This window comes from Nicotiana tabacum, chromosome 21 (assembly GCF_000715075.1).
Source record: "Nicotiana tabacum cultivar K326 chromosome 21, ASM71507v2, whole genome shotgun sequence".
NCBI lineage: Eukaryota > Viridiplantae > Streptophyta > Magnoliopsida > Solanales > Solanaceae > Nicotiana > Nicotiana tabacum.
The window spans coordinates 45,360,286-45,378,117 of record NC_134100.1 but is presented as its reverse complement, the minus strand read 5'-3'; the positions used below and the strand labels follow the sequence as shown (position 1 = coordinate 45,378,117).

At 38.1% G+C, this 17,832-nt stretch overlaps 1 non-coding gene across 1 annotated transcript; it reads left to right on the top strand.

The window, feature by feature from the left end:
• The first annotated feature begins 8,618 nt into the window (after window positions 1-8,618).
• Window positions 8,619-8,692, top strand: TRNAW-CCA (transfer RNA tryptophan (anticodon CCA)). Its single transcript has one exon. It is a non-coding gene; the product is annotated as a tRNA-Trp (tRNA).
• Window positions 8,693-17,832: the final 9,140 nt, after the last annotated feature.

Below are 17,832 nucleotides of genomic sequence, written 5' to 3'. Positions count from 1 at the left end.
AAAAATATGTTGCCAAATACCAACAGTTCTAATCCAATTCCCAAATTCAAATACCACCCACAACCTGTCTACGGAGTCTCTAAGTACAACTGAAGAGTAATAGGGGAATGCCGGCAATAAGGCCCCGGCTATACCTCAACCACAAAGTACATGAGAAACAAAAGATACATGACCCCAAAATGAAGTGGGGCTCACCAAATCGGCTGAAAGGAGTGTATTGCTATTACTGATCAATGCCACCTGCTGTAGAACTACCTGCATCCATTAAAGATGCAGCGCCCCCGGCAAAAGGGACGTTAGTACTGTCGAATAGCATTAGTAGCTAGAAATCTTCTTGCAAAATAGAATATGCCCATATGATCTATACGTGGAACACATAATATAATGTAATTGAAACAACCTGTACAAACAAGGACAACGAAAGGGGCACATATTGTCTGCATTAATAATGGGTCTCATTAGACCGTCCTTAGTGTTCACATATCATATTATACACTTATGCATTTCATAAACTGTCCACAGTGTTTATTCCTACCGTACATCCATACCTCTTATACACAATGCACCTATGCGTTTCATAGACCGTCCACAGGATTTCGTATCACAATGGATTTCATAACACAATGTACCTATGCGTTTCATAGACCGTCCACAGGATTTCGTATCACAATGGATTTCATAACACAATGTACATATGCGTTTCATAGACCGTCCACAAGATTTCGTATCACAATGGATTTCATAACACAATGTACCTATGCATTTCATAGACCGTCCAGAGAATTTCATAACACAATATACCTATGCGTTTCATAGACCGTCCATAGGGTTTCATAACACAATATACCTATGTGTTTCATAGACCGTCCATAGGGTTTCATATCACAATATACCTATGCGTTTCATAGACCGTCCATAGGGTTTCATAACACAATGTACCTATGCGTTTCATAACACATTGGAAACATAACACAATATACCAATGAAACTCCGGAACAGGTTCTGCGGTCGCATATGCGACCACATAATGGTTATGCGGACCGCATATCAGTCGCATAATTGGTGTCCAAAATGACCAAAAATCTGCCTGAGTCTGCGGTCACTATGCGGTCCGCATAACAGTTATGCGGTCGCATAGTCGACCGCATAATTGCTTCCAACTGACCCAATTAACTGCCTCACTCTGCGGCCATTATGCGATCCGCATAGTCATTCTGCGGTCACATAATGGACCGCAGAAATGCACTTTTCTGCCAAATTTTTTTCTTTACTTTCCCGTACATTGTTCAACCCAAAAGGTCCGAGCCACGGTTCGCAAGCTCGCCACGAAGAATTTCTATAATCGTCAAACACGTAAGCCTAGTCCGGCACCATAAAATATTATTTTCTTTGCAAATTTTACCGAACTTTACATTTAAGTTCTTCAAAATTTTCCTGTGTTACACTCATATTTTATTTGAGTGGTAATCTTGTACTGTATAATTGATAGGAATTGATAAACACATTAACAAAGTAGTTTCGGCGGCACTGTTAGATCTTTTATGTTAATTTCTTATTAGGCCTATGAATTGATTCTGTCGTGTACCGTGTCATAGCCAATTTGAATGTGTTTGTTTGAATTCCATGAAGCTTTTGGCCGAATAGATAGTAACGAATCCTTGTCAATGTTAGATCTCGAATCGTATAAAGTATTTGATGTGGTTCAAGACTAACTTTACACAATCTATTTTTGGTAATAGCTTTCGTTAGTTTGTATTGACTATAGACATATAAGTTTATGGTTCCAAGATATTCTCCTTGCTATTCATCAGTTAATAGGAAATATTGGATCTTCTAGCAATACTAAATGCCAACTGGAGAATTTTGAAGATGCTTATATGGTTCAAGACTTTTCTGGAAATATTTATACGTAAAACAGTAGTACTACTTTAAGTAGTAATTATGTTAATCTGGTATTATATTTGTTCATGAAATCATCTTTGAATATGTTGTTAAGATTTTAATACGTGAGTTGAAGTCCTCATTATTGTATTTAATTTCTAACCTCTATTTCAACTTAGTTTTGGACTAAAATTGAATTATTTGATAAAAGGTTTCTGTTTTGGAGGAAATTGAAACTATTCATGTGATGTATAGAAAATATCGTGATTAAATTCTATTTGTTTTACTACTGTTTGAAATTGTTCTTATTGTATAAGGTAAAATATGATATGACACGTGACTGATTAAAATGAGGACACGTGGAATCCAAGATGGGATGGTTCAGGACCGAACGCGGCCACCACGCTTGTCATCGGAACGGATAACATTCATAAAAGTGTATTAAATACTCTGCGCCCGGTAGCATTTACAAAGGAATATTCTACAGCATTAAGAGCGATGGTCCCTTATAGAGAATTTGATATTTATTTTCAACGTTACATCTTCATCAATGACCCTCATAATTGGCATTGGGTATGGTTCTAGGACCTTTTTCCCTAGGCATAGCTATAAATAGTGAGATGAGTTACCATTGTAAAGGACACAAATTTTCTAGCTAGAACATATACTATATTCTATACGAAGGTTTATGCAATTTTACTTTCTTACTTTTAGATCTCATCATTACTATGTTCGGGAACCGCATTCACGCAATCATCATCTTTGCTATTTCATCTACATCATAAGGCTAAGTATTGTGTATTTTTTCTATTATTATATTATTTTGGGATCAAATTAGTTCACTTGTCTAAAAATCACGAATAAATTCAACTGTATCATTTTACGGGCAAATAGTTTGGCGCCCACCATGGGGTCTAGACTGCCGTGCAATTAAATTGATGCTTGCCTCTTTTACTAACGTGCTTTGACTATTTTGTCTAAGAAAAAATCGCAAAAAATGGCAGATAACACCGTTAATGATGCACACAATCCCGAACACTATGAACGGATATTGAGTATTGATTATTAATCATTGGTTGTAAAATAATTAACACTTGGATATGAATCCGTCCCTTCAGAATCAGGTGATTACCCTGTTACTTTAGTCCCTGTGAGCGTAGGAACTCGAATTTTGTGCTTAGTTTGGACAAATGGCCTGTGTCAGACACATGGATCTGTGCTGTGAGATTTGAGAAGGGATCCTGAGCATGTATATTTACATATCTTATACTCATGCAGTGGCTTTGCTATAAATGTTGATTGATTTATATCATGTCTTTGTGCGAGGATTAAGATATTTGACACATGATTTGATCTCCGATATATGTAAAGCATGCCTAAATTTCATATGAACTGCACATCTAGCTTTCGTATCTTATTTAGTAATACCATGCCTTATTTCGTATTCGATTCATGCTTTATTTGATTATTATATTATTAGTAAGTGTCAATATCGATCCCTCGCCATTACTTCTTCGAGACTAGACTTGATATTTACTGAGTATCGTAGTTTTGTGCTTATACTACACTTATACATATTTGTGTGCAAGTTTTGAGGCATGTATTAGTGGTATTCATCCAGTGGAGTAGGTGTTCTATTTGGAGACTTTGTGGTGAGCTGCTTTACCTGATCCGATCTGCAGCACATGAAGTTTTCCTTCCTACTTATTCATTTCTATATATCTATTCCCTTTTTGGATAGAATAGTGTTTTTCAATTATACTATTTACACTTATTAAATAGCAATAAATAGGGTTTTAGGAGAGTTTGTTAGACAGTTGTGGTCGTGTTTAGATCCCATCTTAGACATTTTTATATATGATGTTGGTTTAAGACGTACTCTGCATTGTTATTTATATCATAAATTCGTTAAAGACTTCATAATTGATTTTTATTGTTGTTGTTGTTATTGAGTGTTAGTTTGCCTTGCAACCAGGTTAGGCGTCATCATGACCTTCAGTTAAATTTTGGGCCGTGATAATTTGTGATAATACTACTTAATGTTAGTCATTTTTAGACCTTGACACACATTTTTATTTTGATCTTCTTGATTTGTTTCCCACTCATGGTTTATGTAGTACTTATTGAAATTTACATGGCAACACTAGAGTGCCAGTTTATTCTAGAGAGTGAATGAGTTAGTCTTAATTAAGTTAATTGTAAGACTCCGTAAAAGTTCGCCAAGGATTTAAGGTTTTGTGGTGTCGAGGTAGGCTAATATTTTTGAAAGGTTGTAAAAACTTTTCGCGGCGAGCAAGCTCGTCGCGGTATAGACTTTTGGGCTGTGCAATGCATTGTGGAGTTGGTAAAAAATTTGCAGAACCATCGCAGATTGAACCAGGAGAAGATAGATTTTGAGGACCATTTCGCGGTCAAATGTCCGATCGCAGATTCATTTCATGGACATCATTCTAGTCGTATAATCAGCATGGGAAATTTTGTTTCACGCCCCAAAATCGAGGAGCGTGACCGGCGCTTTACCGAGTGAACCCGACCGAGCAAGCCTGCTAAATTTCATTCTACCCAAACTCATCCACGAATGGAGATAATATATATTTTTATTAATTAGACAAAATGGGATTCATGTCTACAATACCAATTCATTACCAATAGTTTCATCATTTTTAAAGTCTCAAATGGACAAATAATACAGCCACAACATAACATATTTTGACTTTCCCAGGACCAATACACAACCCATACTATGTCTACGGAGCCTCTATAGATAAAAAAGAGTACAATGATAATGCCGGCAACAAGACTCCGGCTATACCTTAAACAAAATATATAAAGTACAAAAGATACATGACCCCGGGATGAAGTGGGGCTCACCAAGTCAGCTGGAAAGAAGGTGTATTGCTATCACTGATCAATATCTCATGCTGTGGAACCACCTGCATCCATTTAAAGATGCAGCGTCCCCGGCAAATGGGATGTTAGTACCGTCGAATAGCACTAGTATGTATAACTAAAAACCCTCTCATTAAAATGACAAATAATACAACAAGATTATCATAATATCAATGAAAGTTTTAATCAACATCAAACCTCAATTTAGGATCAAGATAGTGTTCAAATTAATTTCCATATCTCACATTGGGAGATTTTTAGTATCGATATACCATTGTCCACAATACCATTATTCACAATACCAGTACGGAGTCCGATCACAACCCGATCAGCTAGGCTATCTCATTAGAGACATCTACCACAATTTCTCTCAATGTCAATACCACCGTCTTTTACACGGAGTTCGATCACGACCCGATCGACTAGGCTATCCATTAAGGACATCAACCATAATTACCATTTCAATTATAATTTCCAGCACCATCACCACCATGTGTGCAGCATGGTGTCCGATCACGACCTGACCGGCTAGGCTGTATTATTCGAGACATTAACTTTTTTTATATCAATCATCGCATTTGATATTACTTTCACATCTTTTTATTTTATTGGCAATAATGGCTATAATTATAAGATCATTCTTAGCACGTTGGCCAAGAATACAATTCAAATCAAGGTCTGTAGTACACATGTGAGCAATTTAGAGTCTAAGGCACATAGAGATATTTCACAAAATTTGGCATAATAGCCTTCGTTTGAACTTGACTTGAAGTCAAAATATTATTAATGCACAGCCCATATTTTAACACATCCTCAATTGATAACAAAATATGAATAAAGCATTTGAGATACTTGTCGAATATATATCTTTCAACCCAATCTTACTCGGAATAGCCAATTCTAAGAGAAGAGTTTAGCCAACATACCGCAATTGAGCTTCCTTAAACTCTAAAATATTTTAGAATTCTTAGCAACTTAAATCTATTGTAGAAATATAACAATTTGAATCAAAATTAGGAAGATGATTATAGTTCTAGCTCATTTGAGCATTTTATCAAACACTAGGTGTGCATTAAGGTTTCAAAGTCCTTTTATGGAGGATTCCATCATCCGACAACCCAATATTTACCATTTTAGCTCAATAATCTTCCTACACCCTTTGATAACACATGCATGTAAAATAAACAACTCTCATGCCCCAAATATTATCTTAATAATTACCCACTTCTAGACAAAATTTAAAATTGAGGGTTAGGGTGTAGAATCTTACCTCTAGGATGAAGACCTAGTGAGTTTCCCTTCTTAATCTTCCAAAACATGAGCAAGAATTGAAGAAAAATTATTGAAGAACACCTTCTCACTCTAGGGCACTCTCTCTCACTCTAAAATATCAGATTATAGCTAAAAAAATAGCCCAAAAAGTGTATTTAACGAAATAGGGACGGGTTTTAAAAATTCAAAAATGGAGCTCCGGAACAAGGTTTGCGATCGCATAATCATTATGCGGACCGTATATCGGTCGCATAATTTTTGACCAAAACGACCAAAAATCTGCCTATGTTTGCGGTCATTATGTGGTTTGCATAACTGTTATGCGGTCGCATAATGAACCGCAGAACAGTTATGCGGTCGCATAGTCAACCGCATAATTGCATCCAAGCTGACCCTCTTCTGCCTCACTTCTGCGGCCATTATGCGACCCGCAGAGTGATTATGCGGTCGAATAATGGACCGCATAAACGCGCTCTTCCGCCAAAAATTTTCCTTTACTTTTCGGTGCATTGTTCAACACAAAAAGTCCGAGTCGCGGCGAGCTTGCGAGGATTATTTTCTTTTATACAATCCTCAAACACGTAAGCCCAATTTGGAAACACGAAACATTATTTTCTTTTGCAAAATTTTTACGGGGCCTTACATTTTCCCCCACTTAGGATCATTCGTCCTCAAATTAGGGTCAAAATCTGTTATTAGCATCTTATGCAACACAGTTTTCATACCACACACCACCAGCCCCAAATTTGACTAACTCCCTATATTTCCAAAACTTTCGCCAGAGTTTCCCTTGTAACTAGGCCTATCCACCTGCCAGAGAGTCCCAAAAACACATCCTAACAAAAATACATAATCCAACGACATAACATAATACAAAACAATACCAACTGTGGCCTCATAAGCAATATGTTTCACGAAAGAAATACCCTTAACACCAATTGTACAAATAATACATAATTCATAGAAAGCAACTCTTAGAATTTTCATAGACTACAAACTTATAAATACATGGCTATTCAAACAAATAAGGATACTTTTTCTTAATTTCCTCCTCGGCGTCCCAAGTAGCCTCTTCAACCTGTTGGTTTCGCCATAGCACTTTCACTGCTACAATTTCCTTGTTTCTCAATTTTTGGACTTGCCGATCAATAATAGAAACAGGAATCTCTTCGTAAGTCAATTTCTCATTTACCTCAATAGTCTCAACCGGAACAATGAGTGTCGGATCTCCAACTACTTTCTTTAACATAGACACATGAAACACCGGGTGTACTAATGACATCTCAGGTGGTAGCTCAACCTTGTACCACCTCACCGATCCTCTGAATGATTTTGTACGGTCCGACATACCTCGGACTCAATTTTCCTTTCTTACCAAATCGCATTACACCTTTCATGGGTGAAACTTTCAAGAATACCCAATCATCTTCTTTGAACTCCAAATCCTATGACGAACATCCGAATAGGATTTCTGACGACTCTGAGCAGTCTTCAACCGCTCCTTAATGATTTTAACTTTTTTCATATCCTGATGCACGGAGTAACTTGAGACAACAATTAATAACTAGTATTAATCGCCTTCTAAGAATACCACAAAGAAATCAAAGATATCACAATAGATAAGTAATCTTACTACCTTGAACTATGAACTAGTAAAGGTTGAAAGATAAATATCAAAGCACAAGTAACAAAGGTTCAAAAGAACTCTCAAAGTATGATATACTTAATCAATAATGAAGTGTCTCAATGAATGAGAAGAACTCCTTATTTATAGGAGTACCAAGGCATAACAAGTCATTACAATTAGGTAGGGGGCTGCTAAGGGGTAACAAAGTCATCAAAATTAGGTAGGGTGGTTGCTAAGAAATAAGAAAAGTCACAAAATTAGGTAGGGGGCGGCCAAATCCCTTTGGGGCAGATTTGGGCCTTAAAACTACTAGTTTGGGTCATTAGTTTGGACTCCAATTGGGCTCCATTTCAAACACCCCCATTTAGACCTCTTTTAAGCTCATTTTGGGCTATTCTGGGTGCCCTTTTGCTAGATTTCAAGGGCCAAGTTCGGGACTCAATCTTCCTCCTCTTGGACTTCAATTTGGGCCACCAAATAATTGTAAAACTTGTATAATTTATCTCCATTGGTCTTGAGCTCGTCCTCCATAATTAAAAGCTTCTTTATTTGCACTTGAAGTCTAATGGCTTTATTTTGTAACTCTTTAGCTTGACATATTGTTAAAGGCCATCTTTGAGATTCCAAAGCTTCATCCTTGTCCTTGAATAGAGTTGAGCTTCCTAGGATGCTATCAGGCAGGGATTCTCTACAATGACACTGTTGTAGACCAATTGAAAGGGATGTAGTAAAGTTTGGTAGTGCCTTTGTTTTGGGTAAAAAATATCACGGGTTCAAATCCTGTCATCCCTACCTATTCTTCTCCTCTGGGCAGTAACGAGGGATCCATTGAGATCGATTCAAATCGGACATACATATTTTCATTTTATTAGACTATATGCATGCAAGATGTATTGGGGGTACAAAAAGAATCTTTTTTCTTTACAATCGTATCTACTGTGATAAGAAAGCGCTCTTAGTTCAGTTTGGGAGAACGTGGGTCTCCAAAACCCGATGTCGTAGGTTCAAATCCTATAGAGCGTGATTTGTTTCTTCTTAGATCGAATTAGAATGAAATAGATTCATTCAGTAACTTTCACAACAATATGAATTTGACCTCCTGTGCATGTGAATTAAAGAAAGGAGGTGGTCAATAAAAATAAGAGATGTTAATTAATCAAAGGTCTAACTGATCATAACGCCTGTATTGTAAATATGCAGTTAGGAATAATCCAGCCTAAGTATAGGTATTAGACCTAACACGGTTCCAAATAGAAAAACTTCAATTATTTTTCTTTGTTGGGAAGGAGAAAAAAAAGAGGTAATATCTATACCTAAATATTAATCCGAATTGACATGAATCTCAATGACAATGACCAAGAATTGACAATTGGTAACGTAAGTAAATATATAATACATGTAATCCCACAGAAAGATTCTTTTTATGAATTGTTCATTTTAAATATTCAGTTTAAATAAGTCGATTCTTGCTCAGACCAATAAATAGAGCTGAGGTTCTAGTTAAAGCCGCTAATAGAAAAGCGAAGCATGAAAGGGCTAAATTAAATAAAAGATGTTCTTTTTATACATATGTTTAGAAAGCACTTACCTAAGTTTCCATTTTTTCAAAATAGGAGGATAGGCAAAAATCTCAATTTCAATTGAACGAAGAAGTTGAATGAAACGTTTTCGATTCATCTATCATTATAGGCAGACAACACTAACAAAGATAAAGTGACAGACATATAAAAGAAATTGATTCATCATCTGTAACATCTATCCATCCCGCAATTTCAATCAACCAATTCATTGAGTAACCCTTGGGTAAACTATTAAACTAATAAGAGTTGTATCATCTAACTTCATTCAAAAATGAAACTTGAATTTTTATAGAATCAAATTCTAAAATCATTTCTATTTTGATCATTTCTTAGATTCTGTTGAATTGTATCGAATCCATTTTCGATTTTAAAGCGAACATTTACCTTATCAAACTAGAAAACCTTTCCTTTTTACTTTAATTTAAGTTTAACTTATTAGATTCAGTAATATATTAATTCACATAATATCTTGAATGATTGAGAAGAAGAAAAAGTTATCACACAATCACTTGAAATTTATTTTTTTTGGTCCAACTAGTAGTAATTTCTATTAGGTTCTACATTTTTTCTGTCCATACTACCCCATCCTTGTATCTAGATCAAGAAAGAACCTTTGGATCGAGATCCACAACTTTGGATTCCAATTATTCTTTTTTTATTTTCTCTTTCGTCGAATATGATCTACTAATCTTATTTGTTACTCAACCATTAACTTCTTACAAAAAAGGATTCCAACAACAAAATCGCTTCAACAACTACGAAAGGAAAATTTCTATATCTCGCATCTATGGAATATGAGAATCTCTTTCATTGAATTGAAAGAATTTTCTATTGAATGGAAGATGGTTTTACATTAACAAGTAATGGAAAAAAGAAATTATTTAGTACTTACTTTTGATACTAATTCAAATTGCCTTGTTGTGTTAGAAGAAGGATAGCTATACTGATTCGGTATACTCTCAAGACGCCGTCAGTACAATATTGACGATCTTACAAAGATGCAATTTCAGTGAATTGTCATTACTGATCTCATCTTTTACGGAATCGATCCTCTTTGATTGTACAAGAATATGTGGAACTTAGCATGTCTGGAAGCATACGAGAATGTTCGTTTGCTGATATTATTACCAATATTCGATACTGGGTCATTCATAGCATTACTATACCTTCTCTATTCATTGTGGGTTGGTTATTTGTCAGCACCGGTTTAACTTACGGTGTGTTTGGAAGCCCTCTGCCAAACGAGTATTTTACAGAGAGCCGGTAAGGAATTCCATTAATAACTGGCTGTTTTGATCCTTTGGAACAACTCGATGAATTTAGTAGAACATTTTAGGAGCCCCTAATGACTATAGATCGAACCTATCCAATTTTTACAGTACGATGGTTGGATGTTCACGACCTATCTGTACCTACCGTCTTTTTTATGGGATCAACATCAACAATGTTGTTCATCCAACGATAAATTTAATCCGAAATATAGAGCTACGAGACAATCAAACCTGAACGAACAAAATGTTGAATTGAATAGTACCAGTCTCTACTAGGGGTTATTACTTATTTTTTTGCTTGCTTTTTTATTTTCCAATAATTTCTTCAATTAACAAAATGAAAGAGAATAAATAAGATTCTCTTAGCTCATTCCAAAGGATCTCATAATTTAATTATCGATGACTGTTTTTTACTCTAGCATGACCACTTGATGAAATCAAGAGGGAAGTGGGGTAAATGGCTGATACTACTAGAAGGATTCCTCTTTGGATAATAGGTACTGTATCTGGCATTCTTGTAATCGGTTTAATAGGTATTTTCTTTTATGGTTCAGATTCCGTATTGGGTTCATCCTTATAGTAATCGAATGAATTGAGTTGTCAACATGAAAGCGTAAGAACTCAACGGGATTCCCAACATCTCGTAGAAAAAGAGTATGTAATGTAGATTTTTTAGAAGGGTCTAAATAAGACAAAGGAGTTTTCATAATTTCATTTTTTTATCATAAATAATCGCTAATAAGAATTTGGTTCCTTTGAGAGATACGATCGGGAGGAGCTAATTCAAACCACTCCCGTAAAATAAGAACAACCCCCACGTTCAACCCCCTAAATAGGAAGAGGGCCCTTAGGAGAAAGACGGAAGGTCTTAAGAAATGGAGCCCGGGTCAGTTTCCCCCACCCCCAATACCAGTTGATCAACCCAGTTGCAATCCTCCCCGCCAAAGCCTGGTCGACCTCTTCTTCTATAACTGAGATAACCACTGTGAACTCCCCTAGATGAGAACCCTCATTGACATTGGAAGGCACCTTGGACCTAAGGAGTGGACTGTCAATAAATTCCATCAAAATCCAATGAGCAACCCGCCGAGGTTACAATAATCATGTTAGACTAAGAAGAGTCTTGGGTTCCGGTCCCTTGGACAGACCGTCCAGAGTCCAGACCGATGTTGTGCCTCATTAGATAGCAACGAAACATACAACTCAATGTTAATCAAGTGAAGTTGGTATGCTCCCCAGCTCGGAAGGGTATGACCCTCTCAGCTATCGGAATTTCTCCCGTGACGTCCAATAAGAGCATCTGCTTTCCTAACCTTTTTCTATAAAGTTTATCCATCATTTTTCAAGATGACCTGGAAAGGCTTGACTTAATGGATTGAATGGACTGCTATCGTGCTACTGGCTTTAGACTTCCTATTCTATTGGAAGAGAGATAAGATTCCTTCGGGGCAGACTCTATTCCGAATGCCAATAAGACCACTTCCTCAATCCTGAGCATCATTTAACTCAAGAGCCTTGTGACACTCCCACTTCTACTGGATCTCAATCTATACATTTAATGGAGCGCGAACTTCCTAACTATTTTATGTGAGATGATGCCTTCACCTCTGTAAGAACCTTTATCTCGAAACAGATTAAGTAAGGCAAGTTTCTAACCATTAATTCTGTAACAAAGGAGCGTAGTGGCATGTTCGCATAGCTAAAGCCTTCAAGTCCTATTATCGGAGAGGGACTTTTTCTATTATTTAACCGATTTTCGATCGGACCTTGCCCTTGCCAATTCCTTTTCTATACCTATATTAGAATTAGCTCGACTTTCCATTAGAGTGTTCTTTTATACATTGAGAGGAGGTGACCCGCGGACATACCATCAGAGCTAGATTTAGCTTAGGATCGGTCAATTTCCCTAACCCCATCATCGAATGAGGTTAAGTGCGCCTTTCAGAGACTTTGATAAAGAATCTCTTCCTTCAGTGAACGGCTAGACACTTCTATAGTGGGATCTCTTGAACCTATGAAACTCGTGAAATTGGGTGAACCCCTTGCCCCTTCCCTGGCTCTCCTTGCACGTATCCCGAGTTGCGAGGTTAAACTGAAAGTGGAAATAGAATTTTATATCCGCTGTGGTGCTTTGCTCCCTTCGGTTTGTTGATCTGTGGGCATACGGGTCTTTTCTGAAAATAAAGGATTGCTACCCTTGTCCCTCACAACACCACCCTTGAAGCTGAACCAAATTTTTGTGCTGCAAGGGACAACCGTTTTGGTACCTTACTATATGTTTGGCCTCCATTTCCTCTTCTCTCGTATTTGTCCATCTTTCTAATGGTGAAGGAAGAAATTACGACAATAATTGCGATAATGGAAACGAAGCATGCGGCAAGGCCTCCTAATCCAAGAACCCAATCGGGAATCTTCGTTCCTCTTTTATGATGATGAATGGAACTGTTGTCCCGCGTAAGCCTTTGGAAGCAAACAATCATAAAAAGGAAAAATCGAGAAGTAGTTTAAGTAGAGCTAAGGTAAAAAACATGGATGTGTATTCGATATAGTGCCCTCAATTGCCCCCAAGGGGCCAGAAGAAGATACCCAATATTCATGGTAGAAAGCCAGGGTTTGGTACTTTGATGAGCTGGCCGCCGAGAGAGCACTGAGACAAAGAACCTAGCTACGAATTTCCCTGCCCGTGTCTACTTCTTGAAAACCTAAACGGTCAAGGTAAGCATATCAAGAGAAAATGAGCAAAGCAATGGGAGAGCTTATTCCCGGCTAATTGAACCTAGCGGGCTCGTTAGAGTCCGGGAAGCTCTAAAGGTAAGTTTAAGTCTCATAAATAGGCTTACAATCTCTTTCTGCATAGAGCTGCCAACAGGGTTGAGATATGGCCTCTGCAAAGGTATCAGGTTAAAAAAGATGGATGAAATTGCCAAAAATAACTCATGGGAAGTAGATAGAAACTTAGTTGATACAAACCTATGAATAGGAAAACGGAGACGGGTCGATCTACATACTCCGAGAATAGAAGCTCTCTAACCTAGGTCTGAAGTAGAGTCTTGGTTCAAAGTATAGGGAGAGAGGGGGACCATTAAATCAGTTGGCTCAGCTCTGAAAACATAGTGATGAGAATCTGTCTTCACAAACCTACGAAACTTCCCCTTAAGCTAATCAAGCTGCTGATCACTCTGGTCACTCGGATCTTTGTGACTCTATTAAATCGAAGAATTCCGATGCTGTCGCACATAAACTCCTCAATAGTTCCACTCCTCCCCTCTAAGGGGATACAAGGGAACATAATGGCCCACCCTCACAGGGAATCTCAAAGCCCCGAGCTCCATAGTAGGGCACATGTTCGAGAAAGGTGACATGTCAAGAAAGGTGGAATCGTCGTGTAGAAGGATCATTAACACTTGTAACCCTTTTGATAGAGGGGTACCCCAACCTCACTCAATAAAACACATAGAGTGAGATGTAGGGCTTAGTTTGTCTTGTGCAGGAGATGGAATTTTAATAAAGCACGTGCATCCAAATACTCTAAGGTTTGAATAGTCATCTCTTTGAAAGAGAGTAAAACGCCCAAAGATAACGTGTAGAGGAGATCGCTCACCAATAATAGGAGCCATCATCTTCTTACTCAGATAAGAAGCCATCATTAAATTGGCTTTACTAGGGATCCTATAATAGGGAACTTTCATTCCCAGTAGAAGTCCTCGAGCAACTTGCCTAATACTAATAAATAAGGGGAAGGCCTAACATTTTATATCAGTATACGGAAGGCGCTAGCTAGCGCCCAACCTATACAAGGGCTTTCCACCTCCATTTGGTCGTGCTGCTATGACGTAATGTGCAATCGTCCCAAGGCAGCATGATGTATGGTATAGGGCCCCCTATTTTATCTCCCTTAAAGTCTTTTATGCATTTCGAGTCGGGAATAGAGCAATGGCTTAATCAGTGCTATATCACAATTCATTCTCGGGAATAGCTGCTCACGAAAGGTGGCATGGGACATCTGTCAGTGGTGGGAGTCTTACATCCGAGTGAGAGGTCAGATCAATCCCATTCATCTTGGTCTGATCCGAACAGATCTTGTTGAATGAATTGATAAATTGTTGTATGCCCCACTTCTTAGTAAATGTCTTCCTACTCGGACCTGCCGTACTTCTTTTGACTACTCCTGAGATTGTCAGGCCCCATCCTCAGGAAGCGAGTACAGCACTCAACCGAGTGAACCCGGCCGAACAAGCATGTTAGATACTTTCTACCCAATTAACCCATGATCAAGAAAAGACGTGATTTCATTAATTAAACAGTAGGAAGCTCATTCATATAATCCTAAATCATTTCATTAGTCATTGCGCCTTTAAGTCTCAAAATACACATTTTTTATAGTTCAAGTGGAACAAATAATCAAACACAACATAACTTATTTAACATTCCCAACACCCATATACAATCCACATAGTGTCTACGGAGCCTCTAAAGATACAAAAGAGAGTAAAGATGGTGCCGATAACAAGGCCCCGACTATAACTCAAAAAGTGACCATAATATAAACCAAAGATACAATACATGACCCCGGAATAAAATGGGGCTCACCGAGTCTGCCGAGAAGAGGATGCAGCACTATCTGTGATCCGTACTGTCTGCTATGTAACCACCTGCATCCATTTAAAGATGCAGTGCCCCCGGCAAAAGGGACGTTAGTACCGTCGAATTGCACTAGTATGTATAGCTAAACACTAACTCAATAGATTGAATAATAATACAAGAGGAACATCAAGGAATTCAATAAGGGATTCAAATAATAGTAAAACAACAAGTTAAGGATCATATACATTTTCAAGACAATTTCCGTATTACTAGGTGGGGTGACCTTTAGTACCGATATTCCATAATTCACAATACCTTTGTATTCTTACACGGAGTCCGATCTCGGCCTGATCGGTTAGGCCACCTAATCTAAGACATTACCACAATTGCATTATAACTTTCCAGCACAGTACCACTATGTGTGTGGCATGGCGTCCGATCATGGCCCGATCGGCTAGGCCATCTCATTTGAGACATCAATTGTTTCACAATTTCATCCACAATACCACCGTGTCCTTACACGGAGTCCGATCTCGGCCCGACCGGCTAGGCCATCTCATTTGAGACATTACCTTTTTCAGTCAATCATCTCAGATCAGACTTCTTTCATATACTTTCGATTCATTAACACTAGTGATTACATTTACAAAGTCATTCTTTGCACTTGGTCGTATTTCAGAGTTCCAAACCCCTTTTTCACATTCAATATCATTATCAACAACAATAAGGCTTCCCATTCAAGATATTAAATTCACATATGAGCAATTTGGGAATCTTAGGCACATAGAGGCTTTTCATACAATTTGGCACAACATCCTTTATTTCGATCTTGACATGAAGTCTTAACATTTCTAACATATATTCCACATTTTGGAACACATCCTCAATAACAAGATAACATGATGAAGCATTTAGAATAAATATTGAACTTACATCCTTCAACACAAACACGTTAGAAATCGCCAATTCTATAATGATCAAGGGCTTACTCAAATTACATGATCACCGTGGGGTCCGATTCTAAGAAGAAGGGAATTTAGCCAACATGCCTCAATTGAGCTCCTTACAACTCTAATATGTTCCGGAATATTAGCCAATTAAATCTGTTTTAACAATATAACAAAATTGAACTAAAATTAGGAAGATAAACATAGTTTTAGCTCATTTGAGTATATTATCAAATACTTGGTGTGAATCAATGCCTTATGGCCCTTTTTGTGGAGGATTCTATCCTTCCCCAGCCCATTCTCTGTCATTTTTAGCTCACAATCTTCCCACATACTATAAGGATACATGCATGCAAGGTAAGCACTCCCATCCCCATGAATTACCTTACTAATGGCCCATTATAGTTACATTTTGAAATTAAGAGTTTGGGTGATAGAATCTTACCTCTTAGGAAGAAGACCTAGGTGCCTCTCTTCAAGATTTTAAGTGAGAATTGAAGAGCAATGTCACGAAGATCACTTCTCCCTCTAGGACTCTCTCTCTCACTCTAAACATATCAGAAAAAATGATCAAAATGGTCCATGGGATGTGTTTTAACGAAATAGGGTCGGCTTTGAAAACCCAAAAATGAAGCTCCGGAACGGGTTATGCTGTCCCATATGCGACCGCCTAATGGTTATGCGGTCCGCATAATGACTGCGAAAATGGGAGGCCAGAACTAGAAAAGAACTGATCTCCTATGCGGTCACTATGCGGCCTGCAGACCTGTTCTGCGATCGCATAATGCACAGCATAACAATTCTGCAGTCGCATAGTGCACTGCAGAACATCCCTTCGAAAAACCCCAAGTCGGGATATGTGACAAGAATGCGGCCCACAAAACGGTTATGCGGTCGCATAATGGCCGCGAAATTGGGCATCAAAATACCCAAGAAATCTGCCCCACTCTGCGGTCCGCAGAGTGGTTTTGCGGCCGCAGAATGGGCCACAAAAGTGCATACTTCTACCCAACATTTTTCTTCAACTCCCAACGCACTGTTCAATCCAAAAAGTCCGATCGCTCGTAGCATAGAAACGGAACCTTGGCATCAGGGAACCCAGGTTTTTAGGAAAACTTTTACAGGGTCTTACATTCTCCCCCACTTAAGATCATCCGTCCTCGAATGAGGGTCAGGATCTACTATTAGCACCTCATGCAACTCAGGTTTCATTCCCTACACCAGCAACCCCAAATTTAACTAACTCTCTAAATTTTCAAAAATTTCGCCAGAGTTTCCTTTGTAACTAGGCCTATCCACCTGTCAGAGAGCCCAGAACACACCTTACAAACGTATACATAATCCAATAACATAATATAACTCATAACCACACCAACCATGGCCTCATGTAAACAACATATAATAAAAAGGAGCACCTTTACATTAACTGAAGAGGTGATACAAAATTCTTAGGCGAGAGATTCAAAAAACAAAGGGTTACACAGCTATTCAAACAAGTGAGGATACTTCTTCTTTATTTCTTCCTCGGCCTCCCATATGGCATCTTCAACCTGTTGGTTTCGCCATAACACTTTCACGGAGGCATTTTCTTTATTCCTAAACTTTCGGACTTGTCTATCAAGAATGGCAATTGGAATCTCTTCATATGACAATTCTTCATTAACCTCAATGGTCTCAACCGGCACAATAGCTGATGGATCTCCAACTACCTTCTTCAACATAGACACATGGAATTCCGGGTGTACTAATGACATCTCGGGCAGTAGCTCAAGCTTGTACGC